At 47.7% G+C, this 18,204-nt stretch overlaps 1 protein-coding gene across 5 annotated transcripts in view; it reads right to left on the bottom strand.

Annotated features, from left to right (window-relative positions):
* LOC137431033 (SWI/SNF-related matrix-associated actin-dependent regulator of chromatin subfamily D member 1) overlaps positions 1-18,204 on the bottom strand; it is a 108,391-nt gene that overhangs the window by 57,320 nt on the left and 32,867 nt on the right. The window lies entirely within an intron of this gene.

An 18,204-nucleotide genomic window follows, 5' to 3' on the forward strand; every position in this document is an offset into this window, starting at 1 on the left:
TTCTGAAGAGATCCTGTAGATCCTCAGCAGGATCCCCAGGGACGTTGCGACATGCAAAGTCACAAACGTTTGTATTTATTTTGCATTCGGTCAAAGCGTCGTGGAAGTGGAAATGCAATAGACAGGCGGTCAGAGGTCAATGTGCTGACAATGAGGGCAGACATGATCAGGAAGACAAAGCAGATAACCAGAAGAGAAAGCAGAGACAAGATGTGCACGGTGAGACAAAAGAGCATGTGTAGATGAACAGACAGACAGGACAAACGATCACGAATAGACCAGAGCGACAACACAGGATCACCAACTTCAATGGGGAATACTGGACTGTCAAGGATGGTGTCGCTCTGACAGTTCAAATGACAGTAAGTTTGTATTACCTGAAGGATGATGAAAGGTGTGCTTACCGACCGGCATAAGCAACAAAACATCGAGCAACGTCAACGATTCTGGCACCAACCCTTAATCAGTTTGCTCCGACGAAGGGTGAACGCCCGAAACGTCAGCTGACTTTGCTCCCCACCGAGGTTAGCATACCTGTCATCCCTCAGTTCAATGGTAAAAACATACTACAACAACAACAACATGCATTTTAAGGCCATTTTCCCTGCTAGAGTGGGGGTTAGCCTTGCGGTCCCCATGACAATCTTCTCCATTTTGCCCTATTTTCTGCATCTCCCCTTGTTAACCCCCTTGCCCGCATTTCTTCTTCCACCACCTTTAGTCATTTTTACCATTTCTGTTCAGGCTGAAGTTCCTCAAGGCAGTGTTCTGGGCTCTGTGTTTTTTCTGGTCTTCATCAATGATCACCATCTCTAGTCTTCCCCCATCCAAAACCTTGATCTCTTCTCCCATCCAAAACCTTGATCTCTTCTAACCCCCGTTAATTCACCACAGATCCACTTTTTTTTTAAATCCCTACTTCTTTCTTTCCTGGAAGTTCTAGCAGTGTCCATGTGTTTTATACCTTTCCCACTCCCCCCAACCCTCTCCCCCACCCCCGCCTTCCCATGCCTCCTCCGCCCAAGCCCTCTCCCTCCCACAGATCTTCCGATGTCCCTGTTCTCTGCTGTTGTACTTGTGTGCTTCCCTCTCTCTCCCCATATTGTCTCCCACTCCCTTTATTGTATGTTTTTTGCCCATTTTTTTTTGTGATCAATTTTATCTCTGACACGAGTCTCGATCTTGTATACAAAAAATATATATATACAAAAAAATATATATATATACAAAAAATAATAAATAAATAAATCTCTCCGACTTGAAAATACTCTCCATCTCTTTTTTGATGGCTCCACTCTCTGCCGCTCCATTCCTCATCCCTCAGATCGGCAGTCTGCAGCCTCCTCACTCTCTGCAGACCTGGACAAAATCACAGACTGGGCAAACAAGTGGAACATGTCTTTCAATCCTGACAAATCTCACACTCTCAGTCTCTCCATAAAGACTGTCTGGACAACCCTCCAATCTACTTTCTCAACAATCCTCTTGAAGAAATTCTGTGACTCAAGATTTTGGGTCTCACTTTCTGCCATGATCTTTCCTGGGAAAACCACATTTCCAAGCTGGCCTCCAAACCAGTCGCCGAATGGGCATCCTCCGTCGTGCGAAGTCCTTCCTTGGCACACCTGAGCTCCTCACCACATACAAAGCTTTCATCCACAGCTTGATGGAGTACTGCTCTCCCCTTCTGGGCCCTTGCTCCTGCCTCACACCTAGCTCTGCTTCATGCTGTAGAAACCAAAGCTTTCAGAATCATTGGTAACTCTCGTGATTAAGCTGATTCTGAGAGCCTTTCACTCGCTCACCGCAGGCAGGTTGGTGGGCTTTCTGTCTTCTACCGACTCCTCTCCGGCCTTGCTCCCCCAGCTCTCTCTGTGCTCTGTCCCCCAAAAATTCCTTCAGGCGGCACAAGATCTGCCTGCAACCCTCTTATGGTTAAACTGCTAAAATCAAGACTCTCGGCTCACCTTCACTCTTTCATTCCCCTTTTCTCCCGCCTCTGGAACAAGCTCCCTCACTCTCTTCAATCCCACTCCACCCTCCAGGTCTTTAAAACAGCTGTTCACCACCATCTCTTATCTTCCCCCATCCAAAACCTTGATCTTGTTTACCCCCGTGAATTCACCCCAGATCCACTTTTTTGAAATACCGATTTCTTTCCTGGAAGTCCTGACAGTGTCCTTGTGTTTTATACCTCTCCCTAGCAGTGTCCATTTGTTTTTATTTTAAAATGAAAATGCGAATTTCCCGCTTCGCTATTGATCACGTGCTGCAAGCGTGCTCTCATAATGAACTGCCTGTTGATTGGATGGCTGTGGTAGCCAATCAGATGGCGCCTAAGATGGCCATTTTTACATTTGAAAGAAGGTAGAAAGGGCTAAAGGTGAAACAACGGTCGAATTGAAAACGTTAAAATCGAGACTTACTACATGTGATCATGAGCAACATTTTAACATCACATTGTTACATGATAAAAACTAAATGAAAATCGCATTAGGCAAAAAAATGGAGATTCCATGAATTTCTGTGGAGGGAACCATGTCTTTTTTTTCTTTTTTTTTTCTTTCCTTTTTTTTTGTATACAAGATCGAGGCTCGTGAAAGAGCTAACATTAATCACACAAAGAGTCAAACCGACACAAACAACACAAAAATAAGGGGAGCGGTAGACAAGATGGGGAGAGAGGGGGAAGGACACAAACACAACATTTGAGAGCAGGGACATCGAGAGAACTGGGGGAGGGAGAGGGCTTGAAGGGAGGTGGGAGAGGTATAAAACATATAGACACTGCAAGGACTTCTAGGAAGGAAGTTGGAATTTCGAAAAAAGTGTATCTGGGGTGAATTAGCAGGGGTAGAAAAGATCAAGGTTTTGGATGGGGGAAGAGAAGAGATGGTGGTGAACAGCTGTTTTAAAGACCTGGAGGGAGGAGTGGGATGGCTAAGGGAGTGGGGGAGTTTGTTCCAGAGGTGGGAGAAAAGGGGAATGAAAGAGTGAAGGTGAGCAGAGAGCCTAGATTTTGGCAGATTAACCATAAGAGGGTTGCTGGCAGATCTTGTGCGACCTGTAGGAATATTTATTTGGGGGACAGAGCACAGAGAGAGCTGGGGGAGCAAGGCCGGAGAGGAGTCGGTAGAAGACAGAAAGCCCACCAACCTGCCTGCGGCTAGTGAGTGAAAGGCCCTCGGAGTTAGCTTCATCGCAGGAGATTCCAATGATTCTGAAAGCTTTGGCTTCAACAGCGTGAAGCCGAGCTAGGTGTGAAGGAGGAGCACCGGCCCAGAGGGGGGAACAGTATTCCATTGAGCTGTGGATGAAAGCCTTGCATGTGGTGAGGAGCTCAGGTGTGCCAAGGAAGGACTTTGCACGACGGAGGATGCCCAGTCGGCGACTGGCTTTGGAGGCCAGCTTGGGAATGTGGTTTTCCCAAGAAAGATCATGGCAGATAGTGAGACCCAAAAGCTTGAGTGACAGAACTTCTTGGAGAGGATTGTTGAGAAAGTAGATGGGAGGGTTTTCCAGTCGATCTTTTCAGAGAGACATAGTAAGAGTGTGAGATTTGTCAGGATTGAAAGACATGTTCCACTTGTTTGACCAGTCTCTGATTTTGTCCAGGTCTGCAGAGAGTGAGGAGGCTGCCGATCTGAGGGATGAGGAATGGAGCAGCAGAGAGTGGAGTCATCAGCAAAGAGATAGAGGATTTTCCAGAGAGTTGGAGAGATCATTGATGAAGACCAGAAAAAGCACAGGGCCCAGAACACTACCTTGGGGAACTCCAGCCAGAACAGGAAGGGGCGATGAGAGAAATCCATTCAGGGCGACACATTGACTACGACCAGAGAGGAAGTCCGCAAGCCAAGCGTGGAGATTTCCATGGATACCACAGGAGGAGAGTTTGGTGAGCAGAGCTGGGTGCCAGACCGTATCGAAGGCACGTGATATGTTGAGGGAGCCAGCTCTGATTTCCTGTTTGACATTGAGGACCTCCATCCATTGTTGAGACAGCAGAAGCAACATGTCCAGAGTATAATGACCTGGTCTGAATACAAATTGATGATCAGAGATCAAGCCATTGGAGAAGAGGAAGGATTTTGATATCCGAAGCAATGATGGATTCCATGACTTTGCTGATAATTGGGAGCAGGCTGATTGGTCTGTAGTTGCAAGGATCTGTTTTTGCACCTTTTTTGTGTAAAGCAGTAATGTTTGCTGATTTCCAAGATGCTGGCAGATGACCTTGAGCAAAAGAGAGGGTGAAAAGAACAGAGAGAGGGTGAGATAGAGTGGCAGAGCAGGATTTTAGGACCCGTGGGCTGATGCCGTCTGGTCCAGTTGCAGAATCAGAGTCGAGGATGACAAAAACTTCACCTTGTCAGGAGAGAAGGACACAGAGTCCAGGAGCATTTGGGTTTGACTGGGTAAGGTGGGGACAGACAGAGATGGCTTTGGGGCACAAGATTTTGAGGCAAACACAGAGTTGAGGCATTCGGCTTTGTCACGTGCGGTGTCAACTGTGTAGCCATTTGAGGTGAGGGAGGGGATGGAGGGGGAACAAACACCAGAAACGGATTTGACCAGACACTCCCAGGATTTGGAGGAACGAGACAGGTTTGAGAGTTGATTCTTGAGTGTGGAGAGATAGTGCTTCCTGGCACTCCTGAGGGTAGACACACACTTGTTCCGAGCTTGGTGGAAGGAACTGAGATTTCCTTCAGTTGGATTTGCCTTCCAAGAGGCAAAGGCAAGTTGTTTCAGGGCAACTGCCTCACCACACGATTCAGTGTACCGTGGATGGGAGGAAGGGTAAGACAACTGAAGACGAGATGGGATCAATCTGTGCATGAGAGAGAGCAATTTGCTTTGGAAGAATTCCCAGGAAGAATTGATGTCAGAGGCAGTAGAGATGGGAGACCAGTCCAGATGATTGATGGCTGCTTGCAGCCCGTGCCAGTCGGCCTGAGTGAAATGCCAGACTCATCAACGCTGAGGAGGCTCTCTGAGAATGGCCAGAGAGATGTCCACTTTAACAAGGAAATGATCGGAAGAACCGATTGGAGCAGAAGAGCAGCAGACATTTGCAGGGAATTTTGTCATAACCAAGTCTAGAAGAGTAGATACTCCATTGACTGAGATCCGGGTCGGGAAATTGACAGATTGTGTCAGTCCCAATGGGTCACAGAAGTCCTTTGCTGAGGTGCCATGGCTGGTGAGAGAGGAACCCACACCCAGCCAGGTGGCATGATGACAGTTGAAGTCACCACATATGAGGAAGAGCGAGTTGGGATGAGTTGATAGAAGTTGGTCCATGTTGTCAGACAGCGACATGTAAATGGAGTCATCACTGTTTGGAGGACGGTACAGAACACATATGAACAAAAGGTGGGAGCGGAGAGGAAGCCGTAGCCAGAGGTACTCCTGGGGGTGGGGTGGAGAGGGGGCAGTGCAAGGAGAGTGAGGAAGAGAGTTTTTGATAAAGATAGCAACCCCACCACCAGGACGAGGCTCAGGTCTATCATACCGGAGGAGGGAGTAACCAGAAAGAGATATTAAGGAATCAGAGACATCTTGAAGGAGGAAAGTTTCTGTTAAGCAGATCAAGTCTGGATTGTCAGAAGCAACCTGAATGGAGAGATCAATCAGGTTTGAGCGAAGGCCCCGGATGTTTGAGGTCCATATCGTTAATGAGGAGAGAGGGAGAGCATAGGGTGCAGGAGAGGGGAGGGGTGGGGCAGGGGCAGATGCAGGATGGGCGGGGGAGGTCGGAAGATCAGTTAATAGTGTGTCAGAGATTACAGAAGAGTTTCAAGAAAGGGAAGGATGAGGACGAAAGGTTTGATGGTGATGGGATGAGGCACAGTGAGGGGTTCTTTGAGGGGTGGCAGAGGAAAGTTGAAGCTTGGGGGAGGTGGAGGTATGAGATAGAAGGGAGACGAAGTGGGGAGGAGGCAGCTTTGAGAAGAGGGTGGGAGGGGGGAGAATTGGAGAGGGATGGTAGGGAGGTAGATTTGAAGGGGAGGGGTTGGGGGGGAGTTTTGAAGGGGAGGGGTTAGGGGGGAGTTTAGGAGGGGAGGGGCATGGGGGGGTTTAGGAGGGGAGGGGCAAGGGGGGAGATTTGGAGGGGAGGGGCAAGGGGGGAGTTTAGAAAGTGGATGATTCATGAAAGACGAACATTTATAACAAATTGGGTTTATTGTGATTTTCAAGTTAGCGATCCGTTTAAGAACGATGGAAGAGGGGTGGAATGAATATGAATTTTGAGCATGCAGTGAGGAAGAATTGTAAGAGCTTGAATATTTTTTTGAAGTAGAATGAGTTGGTGAGAGGAAATTGAAAAGAGCCTTTTAAATAGGAAGAAAAACAGCGTGTTGTAATATACCACTGAATAAAACACTGCAGGGGAAAGTTTAAACATATTTAAACAGAACCGTGAAGAACAGTCTAATATTCACAAAAAAAAAACCAATGGGGAGAGGGAGCCTCGAGGGACAACCACGAGTCACGTGAACAGGGCAAAAGATGTCAGCAAAAAGAACAGGGCAAAACAGATCTGGAGAATGGCGTGAAATGGGGGTGAACACGTGGTCGAATAATGAACGAACGAAAAGAACAGAGAGGTGGGGTGGAGAGGGGGCAGTGCAAGGAGAGTGAGGAAGAGAGTTTTTGATAAAGATAGCAACCCCACCACCAGGACGAGGCTCAGGTCTATCATACCGGAGGAGGGAGTGCAGGAAATGTTGTGTTTTTGTTTGTTTGTTTTTTAGTTAAGATTTTAAACAAGGAAGTATGGGGTGAAAAGACTGGGAAAAAACTGAGACAACGAGAGTAGCAGGACCACAATCGACCGCTGAGAGAAAACAAAGCCTCCAGGTAGAAAGCTTAAAGAACAACAACAAGGCCGCAATATATCGCGGCACGAAATACTCGACCACTCTATACAGGTATGAAAGATTAACACCGATAATTATGCCGGACGAAGGTTTTTCCGATAATTTTCCGATAATTAATGTACCTATAGTGCGTCCCTTGTAAGATTATAATCTTCCAAGGGACGCACTATAGGTACACACACGTAAGATAAATACAGTTTCGACAAAAATACAATTGTGAACAATTACTTAACTTCGAGCGTGCGTGAAGGTCGGGACAGCTTCGAAAAACCGTGACTTCCCCCGCAAGATCTCCCAAGGCATGGAGATGATTGTCCATGATTGGATGAGATAGGTTAGAGCTGCCGCTTCCACTTCATGAAAGCCAAGTTTTCCAAACCACATTTGTCGTGTTTTTCTGGTATCTCTTCGTCCCTGTGATGCTGCTATTTGTGTTTCTGTCCTATTTTCTGTGTTAAATCGTACCTTGTTGTGATGTATTTGATGAATTCATTTTCTTGTTGTTCAAGGCCTATTCCTCAGACAGCCGCTGTGAAAAGTCTGTGTCCCTTTTGTCACTGTCTCTCTTGTTTTGCTAAGTTATTCGCAAATATTCCACTTTCTACCTCCAACGTTGTCCTATTTCCCTTCTTCAATTCAAAAATAAAAACAAAACAAACAAACAAACAAAAAGATATTTTACCACTCCACAACAATCTCATTCTACTTCAATTTGCCTCTGTCTACACTTTCTATTCTCAATTATTTTTTCTACCCTTTCTCAATATCTCCAAGCTGAATATTCATTGAATACAAACACTTCTTCCTTTAACAAGCATTTAAAAACATTTTAAAATGCTTCACTTTCCTTATTTCTCTGTTGAGTGGCTGACGTGTTCTTCTTCACCAAGACCTATCCCCCATTCTTCACAAAGATTGTCCACCAACCCTCCCATCACACCAAACACCCAACTCACTTCCAAAGTGCCACACCTTTCTCCATGCCTTCAACAAAAATTCTTACCTCCCATCCCATGATCTTTATCTCCACTTATCCAATTTGGAATTAGGATCCTCCACTTTATGTCCCCTCTTTCCACAAACACCCTCAAAGCTTCCACAACCGCCTTTCTTGCCTTGCACAATATGCTCTGTGCTCCCCCACCCCAGGCTTCCGCAGTGTGCATACAGTTCATCATCAACCCCCTTCAGGTGAAACTACCTAAATTCAGGATCACTGCTCACCTCCACTCGTTTGTTCCTCTTTTTTCCATCTGTGAATCAACTTCCACATTTTCTTCACTCATTCTTCCCTCCAAGTCTTCAATAAAGACAGCCGTTCTGTTCACCATCTCAGATCACCCCCCTTTGTTTGTCCAAGTCTCCCTTCATTTTGTCCTTCAACTTTGCTGTTGGTGCTTCCCCTCTCTCTCGACTGCTCCGTTCAGTGCTCTATCACTTCCATGAGCCTTGACTCTGCACATATAAATACAAACGTACACAAACCCTTTTTACGTCTTGGTCAATCACAGACAAGACATAGATGCCTCCAAGTAAATCAATGGGAAAATCACAACTTTACTTTGTTACTTTTTCATAGAAATGTTGAAAAAGTAAAATGTAGTAATTCTTTTCTTTTTTTTAATGGTTTCTTAGTTTCACTTAAATACGCCACAAATGGCCCAGAGTGCAGTGCCATCCGCTGGTACCTGGGAACCTCTAGCATGTACTCAGGTAGCAGCTGCAAACTCAATTGTGTGAATCCACAAATTAGTGAAAAACCTTCGTCCGGCATTGTTGTATGGGAAAGAGAAAAAACTACTTCGTCGGTTCAATCCGATGAAAGCAAACAGAGGCATTTTTTGAATTGCCAAGGCCGTCGCGTTTTCCGTCTAACCGTCTTGCCTTTCCTTCCAAAAACAGTGTTTCAAGTGAAGTGTCCCAACGTCAGCACAAACCTCGATTGTGACATGAACAGAACAATGGAGGTTTGTGTTTAAACCTTAGATAAAGTTGAAATGTGTTGAATAGAGCTCAAGTCCACAAAACAGCACCATCAATGTCCTTGCAAACAAGACAAAGCGTCTGATATAATAAATCATGCAAACCAAGCCAAAAGCCATTTATATATATACAGACTTGGCATTTAATATGGAATATATTTTTTGTGGGGGTGAACTTACTTTTCAAGATGTCTTAGAACCAAAAGTTCATTGGAATTATGTTGAAATTATTCTAGATTTTGTTAATGTGACCTTTAAAAGAAACAAAAACCACATTTGACATTTCGAAACAAATAAATTGATCCTTGAAAGTGATGTAAACTGATATCGAACTCAATTCATGGACATGACTGTGTTAAACTTCTGTGCGTTTTCCAGAAGTATATCTTTATTTTGCACATTAGCCAAAAAATTTTTTAACAAAAACAAAACTTAAATTACGACTGGGATTACCGACAGTAAAATTACAGTTCAGTACTTCGTGTAACCCCCACGAGCATTCAGGAGAGCACCCACACGTTGAGGCATGCTGTTCACGAGATTTGCCAAGGTTTGGACAGGAATCGCTTGCCATGCAGGGACAACAGCCTGCTGCAATTCACGCACAGAGGTCGGCTGCTGGTCCAAGTGGTCGATTTGACGCGTTAATTCTGCCCACAAGTTCTCTATCGGATTCACATCCGGTGACATGGCAGGCCACTCCATATGCTCTACACCATGGTCAGCAAGAAAGTGTTGGATCATGCGAGCACGATGAGGCCATGCATTGTCATCTTGGAAGACAAAGTTTCCTCAAAAGGCTGCACGAGCAAATGGAAGCAATGTTTCTTCCAGAATGGCCCTGTACCTGAACTGGTTAAGGTTTCCATTCAGAACAACCAGGTCAGTTTTTCCCCTTGCATGAAAAGCAGCCCAAACAGTCACCCCACCACCTCCAGCTTGGACTCTTGGCACTATACAATCTTTGTTGTAGGCTTCATGCACTTGTCTGCACACTCGGACGCGGCCATCTTGACGATACACGAGAAATCTAGACTTGTCACTGAAGATCACGTGATTCCAGTGTCCTGGCTGCCATTGACGGTGCTCTCTGGCCCACTGCAATCGGCGCTGGCGGTGTTGTCTGGTCAGGCGTGGCTTTCTCAGGGGACGCCTGGCACGATAGCCTGCTTGAACCAGTCGTTGGTTGACTAGCCTTCTGGATACAGGCACATTTGTCAGTTGCTGCCACTCAGCCCTAAGCCGATTAGCTGACTTGGTACGGCCATTGCGGACTAACCGGTGCAGCTGGCGATCATCCCTCCTTGTGGTTCTGCAGGGACGTCCTGGCCTCGGTATTGGAGTAGGAACACCCCTCTGAGCATTTCGTTTCAGGATCTTTGACACCTGACCTTGAGTGATGCCATACTGCCGAGCAATAGCACGCTGTTTCATGCCGTAATTTCGTAAAGCCACCACTCCATGACAAACAGCATTGTCGAGTTGACGGACCATCTCCAGAGGAAGCGGCAATAACTTTTGGAGACGTGCAGCAGTTGTTTTCCACTAATACAGAACGCAACAACCCTTGTATACCCGACTGTGAAGCCTATCATCAAATGCACCTGTCCGTACATTTTGCCACACCACCTGTGATATAATCCTGTTGTTGACTTCTTGCTGTTGTTACGTGGTCCCCTCGGTGAATACCTGGTCTCGGTGACCCCCGGACCGTGAGAGGAACTCCGCCAGCAAGCTGTATTATATAGGCGCTTTCGCCACGCAACCCATATGAATTTCACCCAGGAGACAACTGATGTTCAAGGATATATTTCCAATGGTAATGATACCATACAATTTCAATGACACCACCACGGAGATTTTCCCCGAGCAATCAACAATACACAACCATCAACAATTCCCAATTCACAAACACTTCCCTATGAGTAAGATGGCCATCTTATATATGTGTGTCCCGGTGAGTACTCACAACCCCCTTTCGGTCTCTGCTCCTCACAATGTCTCTGGGCCCCTCCTGACCAAGATACTGGTCGGCGTCTCCGCACTCGGGCGGTTGAACGAACCCCGGGTGGACGTTTCTCCACCGGGCAGGTATCGTACCAGGCACCGAGGCTGCAGCCCCTCGTGGCCACGCGAAGCGGGTACGGTAGAGCAAGCCAAACCCCACGCCGCTTGCAAGGCGCGTTAGGCCCCAACGTGCGACCCGCACGCGTCTGTTTAGACGGTGCCGCGAACGATGCCAGACGCGGGGTCGATGCACGGCCCCACGTCAACTTGACGTCTCCACCAGGCAGGTACACGTCCCGGTGATTCCTCTCGCCAGACAGGCTTCGGAACGCCGCTTTTCCACGCAGCGCAAGGTCGATCCCACCTTTTGTCGGAGCGGGGCGAGGAAGAATACTACTCGTCCCTTTTCTTCCTCGTGTCTTTTTCCTTCCGTTTCCGGTCACTTCCGTTTCCGGCCACTTGTTCAGAAGGGCTCCTGACCCTCCAATCACAACAACCCTTAATATACTACACACGGATAAGCAAAGACCTGAATGGTAATTCACATACATTCACATAAATATGTAACACTCCCCCCCTTCAAGAAAGAAAGTTTGAACCCAGCGAAAACTTTCTTTGCCGGCCAATTTGGAGAAACAAACCAGATAACTCAACCCCCCCCCCCCCCCCCCAGATTAACTCAATCTGGACAAAGCGTCCGCCACGACATTGTCCCGGCCCCGTACATGTTCAATTTCCAAGTTGAACCCCTGCAAAGCCAAACTCCATCTCATCAACCTCTGATTTTTATTTTTCATTCTTTGAATGAAGGTTAAGGGGTTGTGATCCGTAAAGACCTTTATGGGAAAGGACGTGATTCCTAAATACACCTCATAATGTTGAAGCCCTAGCAGGAGAGCCAGGGTCTCTTTCTCCACGGTGGCATAATTTGCCTGATGTTTATTGAACTTTTTGGAGTAGTAGCACACGGGGTGGTCCACCCCATCCTCATCTTCCTGTAACAAGACCGCTCCCGCCCCCACATCACTTGCATCTACGGCCAACTTGAAAGGTGCCTGAAAGTCCGGAGCGGTTAGGACCGGAGAGCTCATTAGTATCGCTTTGACATGGGCAAAGGCCGCCTGACATTTGCCATCCCAAACGAATGGGGTCTCCTTTCTCAACAAACTCGTTAAAGGGGCTACCACATCCGAAAAATTCTTACAGAACCGCCGGTACCACCCCGCCATACCTAAGAATCTCATCAGCTCTTTCTTCCCCTTTGGGACTTGGAAGCGATCGATAGCTTCTACCTTGGCGGTCACTGGTTGTACTTGACCCTGCCCTACTACATGGCCGAGGAACACTACCTGTGCTCTTACAAATTCACTCTTGGCTAAGTTGATGGTCAGACCTGCCTCGGACATCGTCTGAAAAAATGCATGGATTTGCTTAATGTGGTCTTCCATGGTCATGGTGTGGATGATTACATCATCCAGATATGCCTCCACCCCCTCCAGGTCTGCAATGAGCCTATTAATCAGTCGTTGAAATGTAGCCGGCCCGTTCTTCAACCCAAAAGGGAGGACCTTGTACTGATATAACCCATTCGGAGTGACCAAAGCTGAGATTTCTTTGGCTCTATCGGTAAGAGGGATCTGCCAATACCCTTTCAGCAAGTCAAATTTGGTAACAAATTTAGCTGGGCCTATTCGATCAATACAGTCGTCAATCCTCGGGAGCGGATAGGAGTCGGTCTTGGTCACTGCATTCACCCGTTTTAAATCTGTACAACACCGGAAGCTGCCATCGGGTTTCGGAACCAACACACATGGGGAGCTCCATTCACTGTTGCTTGGTTCGATGATGTCATTGTCCAACATATATTGCATCTCCTTCCGAAGGTACTCCATCTTCACCGGGTTCATCCGATAGGGGTGTTGTTTCACTGGAGTGGCCTCCCCCACCTCGATATCATGATATACTAAGTCCGTACGACCAGGTACACTGGTACATCTGTGAACAAATGTTTAAATTCGAACATTAGGCTGGACAGTTGTCCTTGCTGTTCTCTTGTTAAATGACCTAACTTCTCATCCAAATGATTCAACACTTCGGTGTTCGTCAATTTGGGGCAGGCCTGGTCATCCAAGTTATCAAACTTCACACCGGCGTTTCCGTCCATTGTCACTGGTACGACCGGTGAGACAGGAACTACGTCTTCCACCGGTTCCCTCTCATGATATTTCTTCAGTCGGTTGACATGACACAACTGTCACTTTTTTCGTCGGTCGGGAGTGGTCACCACGTAGTCTGTCTCATTCACCCTCTCCTCCACTGCATAAGGACCGAAATATCTAGCCTGGAGGGGCTGACCTGGAACGGGCAGCAATACTAGCACCCGGTCCTGAGGACTGAAATTCCTTATCTGCGAGGTCTTGTCATGTCTCTCCTTCATTTTCCCCTGGGCCCTTCTCAAGTTCCGTCGTGCCACCTCACACGCCTTTGCCAATCGGTTTTTTACTGTGGACACATACTCCACCATCGGTGTCCGGGACTCCTGTAGTAACCACTGTTCTTTCACCAATTTCAACGGTCCCCGCACTGCGTGTCCAAACACCAGTTCAAACGGACTGAATCCCAAGGAATCCTGCACGGACTCCCTCGCCGCAAACAACAATAGGGGTATCCCTTCATCCCAATCCTTGGCACATTCAAAACAATACGTTCGGATCATATTCTTTAAAGTCTGGTGAAACCTTTCCAGGGCCCCTTGGCTCTCGGGATGGTAGGCGCTGGATCTTACTTGTTCCACCCCCAACAGGTGTACCACTTGCTGGAACAGTGTGGACATGAAATTGGACCCCTGATCCGATTGAATGATCTTAGGTAGACCAACCCAAGTGAAAAATTTAATCAAGGCCTTTGCAATAACTGCCGCCGTTATTTTCCTCAGAGGCACTGCCTCGGGGAACCTGGTGGACGCGCACATGATGGTCAGTAAGTATAGATGTCCGGCTTTGGTTTTGGGTAAAGGGCCCACACAGTCCACAATGACTCGGCTGAATGGCTCTTCAAAAGCTGGAATTGGCTTTAACGGGGCGGGTGGGATTTTTTGATTCGGCTTTCCCACCAGCTGACAAGAATGGCAGGACTTGCAGAACTCCGCCACATCCCGTCGCAGTCCCGGCCAGAAAAAATGTACCAATATCCTGTCACAGGTCTTGTTCACTCCCAGGTGCCCGGCCCAAGGGGTCTCATGTGCCAAACTCAAGATCTCCTTCCGGTACAGCGGTGGCACCACAATCTGATAGTGAACTTTCCACTCATCGTCTGCGGGCACCTCCGGGGGCCTCCATTTCCTCATTAGGGTTTCCCCCTTCATGAAATACCCCACAGGTATCTTCGTAGCCTCTTCTTCCGTAACGGCTTTCTCAATTAACCTCTGGATCTCCGAGTCTTCGTGTTGTTCTTCCACTAGTCTCCTTCGGACCAGCGCGGTTTGCTCCACTTCGTTCTCCGCGGTCTCCGACGGACACTCCACGTCCCCTTGCGTTCCAGACGCTACCATTTCTCGAAATTCCTGGGAATCCCTCCCCTGGTTATTTCCCTTTTCCGAGTTGTCTTCCCGTACCTCTAAGGGTTCCAACTCCCCCTCTCTTTCTTCCTCCTTCTCTTCCGCGTGCTTTCTACCCATAGCCCGAGTCACTGCACAGGATGGAAAGATACCCGGAATCTCCATCTCTAACCGAGTGGTGTTATTTTCCTTACTGGGCTTGTCCACCATTATTGGATTACCCGAAACTCGCCCCCCGCCAAATCATTCCCGATAATAAAAGAGATTCCCTCCACAGGAAGGGTGGCTTGTAAGCCTACGGTGACCGGCCCGGATACCAACTCAGAACTCAACTGGATGACATGAAGCGGAGCTTTAACATAGCCCCCGACCCCCTGTAAAAGCACACTAACCCCAGTTGCCGTCTTCTCCGACAATGGCAAAATGCCCTCCAGCATCAACGATTGGTGGGCTCCTGTGTCCCTCAATACCCTAACTGGCTTCTGGTTACTCGGGTCGCCATCCAGCGACACCAACCCCTCTGAAATGAAATGTTTGTAGCCCTCCTGAACAAGGTTCTCCTGGGACGCCGTACCTTTGACAGGGGAATCTTCCCCCAGCTCTGCTCTCCAAGAATGATTTCTCACACTTGCCAGTGCATTCGGAGTCGCACTAGACTGATTCCGTTCCGGGTTCTCCCTTTTTCGGAGGTAACATTGGGACATCAAGTGTCCAGTTTTATGGCAAAAAGCACAAGTAGGCCCGGGGGAGAACCTCGGGGTCGGCCTTGAGCCCCCCGAAAAATAAGTTTGTCTTGGGCCCGTAGCCCTCGGATTTCTAACCGTTGGGGTATCATAGTTGTCCCCATAATCATCTCGAGGCCGCCGCCATGTAAGGTCGTTCTCCGCACCGGGTGTTCCATAACTCCCCTGCTGAAGTCTAGGCGAGGAGTTAGGTTTGTGGACCCCTATTCGGTGGGTTAAGGCATAATCATCTGCCATGGTGGCTGCGTCCCACAACTTTGGTACTTTCTTTTCCTGCAGGTACACTTTGATGTCCTCGTGGACACACTGCTGGAATTCCTCCACCAGGATCAAGTCCCGCAATGTTTCGAAGTCTTTCCCGACTCCTTTTGACTCACACCACCGATCAAACATGTTTTCTTTCACTCTGGCAAACTCCACATGGGTCTCACTCTCCCTCTTCCTGGCATTCCTGAATTTTTGCCTGTAAGCTTCCGGAACCAACTCATAGGCCTTGAGGATGTGCTTCTTCAGTACCTCATAATCTGCACATTGGTCCATTGGTAGCGCCGAATAAATTTCCTGAGCTTTCCCCACCAGCACACTTTGCACGAGTATGGTCCAGGCCTCCTCCGGCCAGTTTAATTGTCGAGCCACTTTCTCAAAGTGTGGAAAAAATTTCGCGACTTCTTTTTCACTGAACGGTGGAACCAGCCTCACATGTCTGCCCACATCCCAGGTTTTCTGGTTAGGTGTCGACCCCGTCAGCAAGGGTGGTGCCTCTCCCCGTTCTCTCATTAACTCCAGCTCCTTGAATTTGATTTCTTGCTGAAGCTCCATGTCACGTTCCTTTAATTCCCTTTCCGCTTTTCTCTCCTCTTAGTGGGGGGGCCAATGTTTTCCCGTTGAATTCAAATGTTAATTTGTGGACACTGGTTGGGTTGTCTTTAGGGATGATAGAAGTTGTAGAAAAAATATGTCTCCATTTTTTTCAAGTTCTTTATAGCGGCCATTTTGGATTATCAAAATGGCGTTTGTTGAAAACCGAAATTGTCATTATCTTGGCTTCTAAATGACCTAGAGTGTTAATTTTGGTGTCCAAATGTACATATTTGCGGATACTTAATCCAATAAACACACATTTATACACCTACATATGATCAAAAGGGTTCTTATGGCAGCCATCTTGGATTTTCACGCACTTATGCCAACACATATATATTTTTTTTTCCATCATTTTCACTTCTAAATCACATAAAGGCTGGACTTTAGTGTTCAAATGTACACTTATAATGTCTTTGTGCAATATTTTTAGTTGGCAGTGTTCATTGTTACATTGAAGGATCTCCATCCTCCTCATCATCAGTGTTATCGATTCCCATGGGGCGCTCCTGACCCGTGTTACCACACACCTCTTCATCTGCCCCACACATACACATCTCAGAACAGTTGAGATGCTGAGACCTGCATGAGCAGTGAGACATGCATTGGGTCTTCTTGCAGTTACATTTGATTAGATGTGTGATGGCAGCTGGGGCTGGAGGGTCCTTGGTTGTGATGGGCACCAGCTGATCTCCTTCTGCTCTCCATCCATGTTCTGTTGGTTGTGGAAGCTGGGGGTCCGGTACATCAGCCTGATGCCACACCATGGCCTGGAAATGTGCACGAGCAATGGCTTCATGTAAAGCTCCCCGTGTTGGTGGCAGCTTCTGTGCCTCTAGCTGTTTCTTGGTAAACAGTCTCCACCTCAGCTTGCCCACATCCACAACTGTAGTACGAGGCTCATACAGCTGGCATACAAATGCCTCAATGTCACTTTCTGTGTCAGCTCTCAGCTCCTCAGAGGCCCCAAGGTCATGAAACGCAGATACCACCTCAACAGAGCACCTATTGAGGGCTTGCCAACATGTGAGCTTTCCCTTGCCGGCAAACCGACCAGTCTGGTCTGCTCCCGTGAATGCATGGAATCCTGGTAGGGCTGCAGCCTTCCTGACACCAAGTTCATGTACTATTGGTTCCAGTGAGATTTGCCTCTTCTTGTTCCCCACACCCGTGATGAAGTATGTGTCTTTGCATAGTTCATGGTACCGGTGGAGTGCTAGGATGAATACATCAGTATCAGGTGACTGAATGTACAGCTGTGTTGCACCTCTTCGGACGGCATCTAGACTGTGAAGAAAGATCCTCGTATCAGCCTCCTCCTGGGAGCTACGGAGATGCTGTACATCCATGCAGTTGGAGAAGACATCCTGCCTTGAAGTGACGATGAAGACCTTGGTAGTCCCCTCAAAGTGACACAGAGCTTTCTTTGCCAGATAGACAGTTAGCTCATCTTTGGTGTTGGTGTGCGACAGGAACTGTTTTGCTGTCAGTTTCCCAATCGGGGTGCTGTCTTGAACGTGGTAAGCAGTGGGCGGCTTGCCACCTTGGCGCCTCTCCCGTGTGGCCTCTTTCAGTGAATTTGGCAGATCATATCGGTCAAACACGAGGTGGACTTCATCATACCCGTTGGTCTTGCAGTCCAGTGTTGCATTGAAATGGCCAGCCCACTGGGCACATGTTTTGACCCATTGTGGCTTACCCATTGCTTGCACTAATGCCATGCCGTCTATGACAGTCACCTTCTTGGGAGGGGGTGGAGTATGTTCAGGATTGTCGTCGTCTGGCTGCTGACCAGTGCCAGTTGACTTCTTGGGTAGATCTTCTAGGATGCCCATGAGCTTGCTTTTGTCTGTGCATGGTAGTAGTGTCCCAGCCATTGCAAAGAGGGTTCGTGGAAGCGCGGTGAATTCATATTGACCTATGGCATCCTTCAAGTTGATCTCTGGTCGTGAGCGGGCCACGATCAGCATGCGCGCAAACAGTGACCTGTCGTCTTTCAGCTCTACAACCTTGTCTGCCAGTTTGTGCTTCACAGCTTTCCTGGCACTCTTCCACATCTTCAGTTTGACCTTTCCCATTCTGGCCCAAAGGTTGATTTCATTTGTGTTGATGCGCTCTGCAACAAACGTGTTATACGCTTTCTGACCAATCTCATCTTGGTTGCAGAC

Source organism: Myxine glutinosa, chromosome 7 (genome assembly GCF_964187855.1).
Source record: "Myxine glutinosa chromosome 7, kmMyxGlut1.1, whole genome shotgun sequence".
In the NCBI taxonomy this organism is placed as follows: Eukaryota; Metazoa; Chordata; class Myxini; order Myxiniformes; family Myxinidae; genus Myxine; species Myxine glutinosa.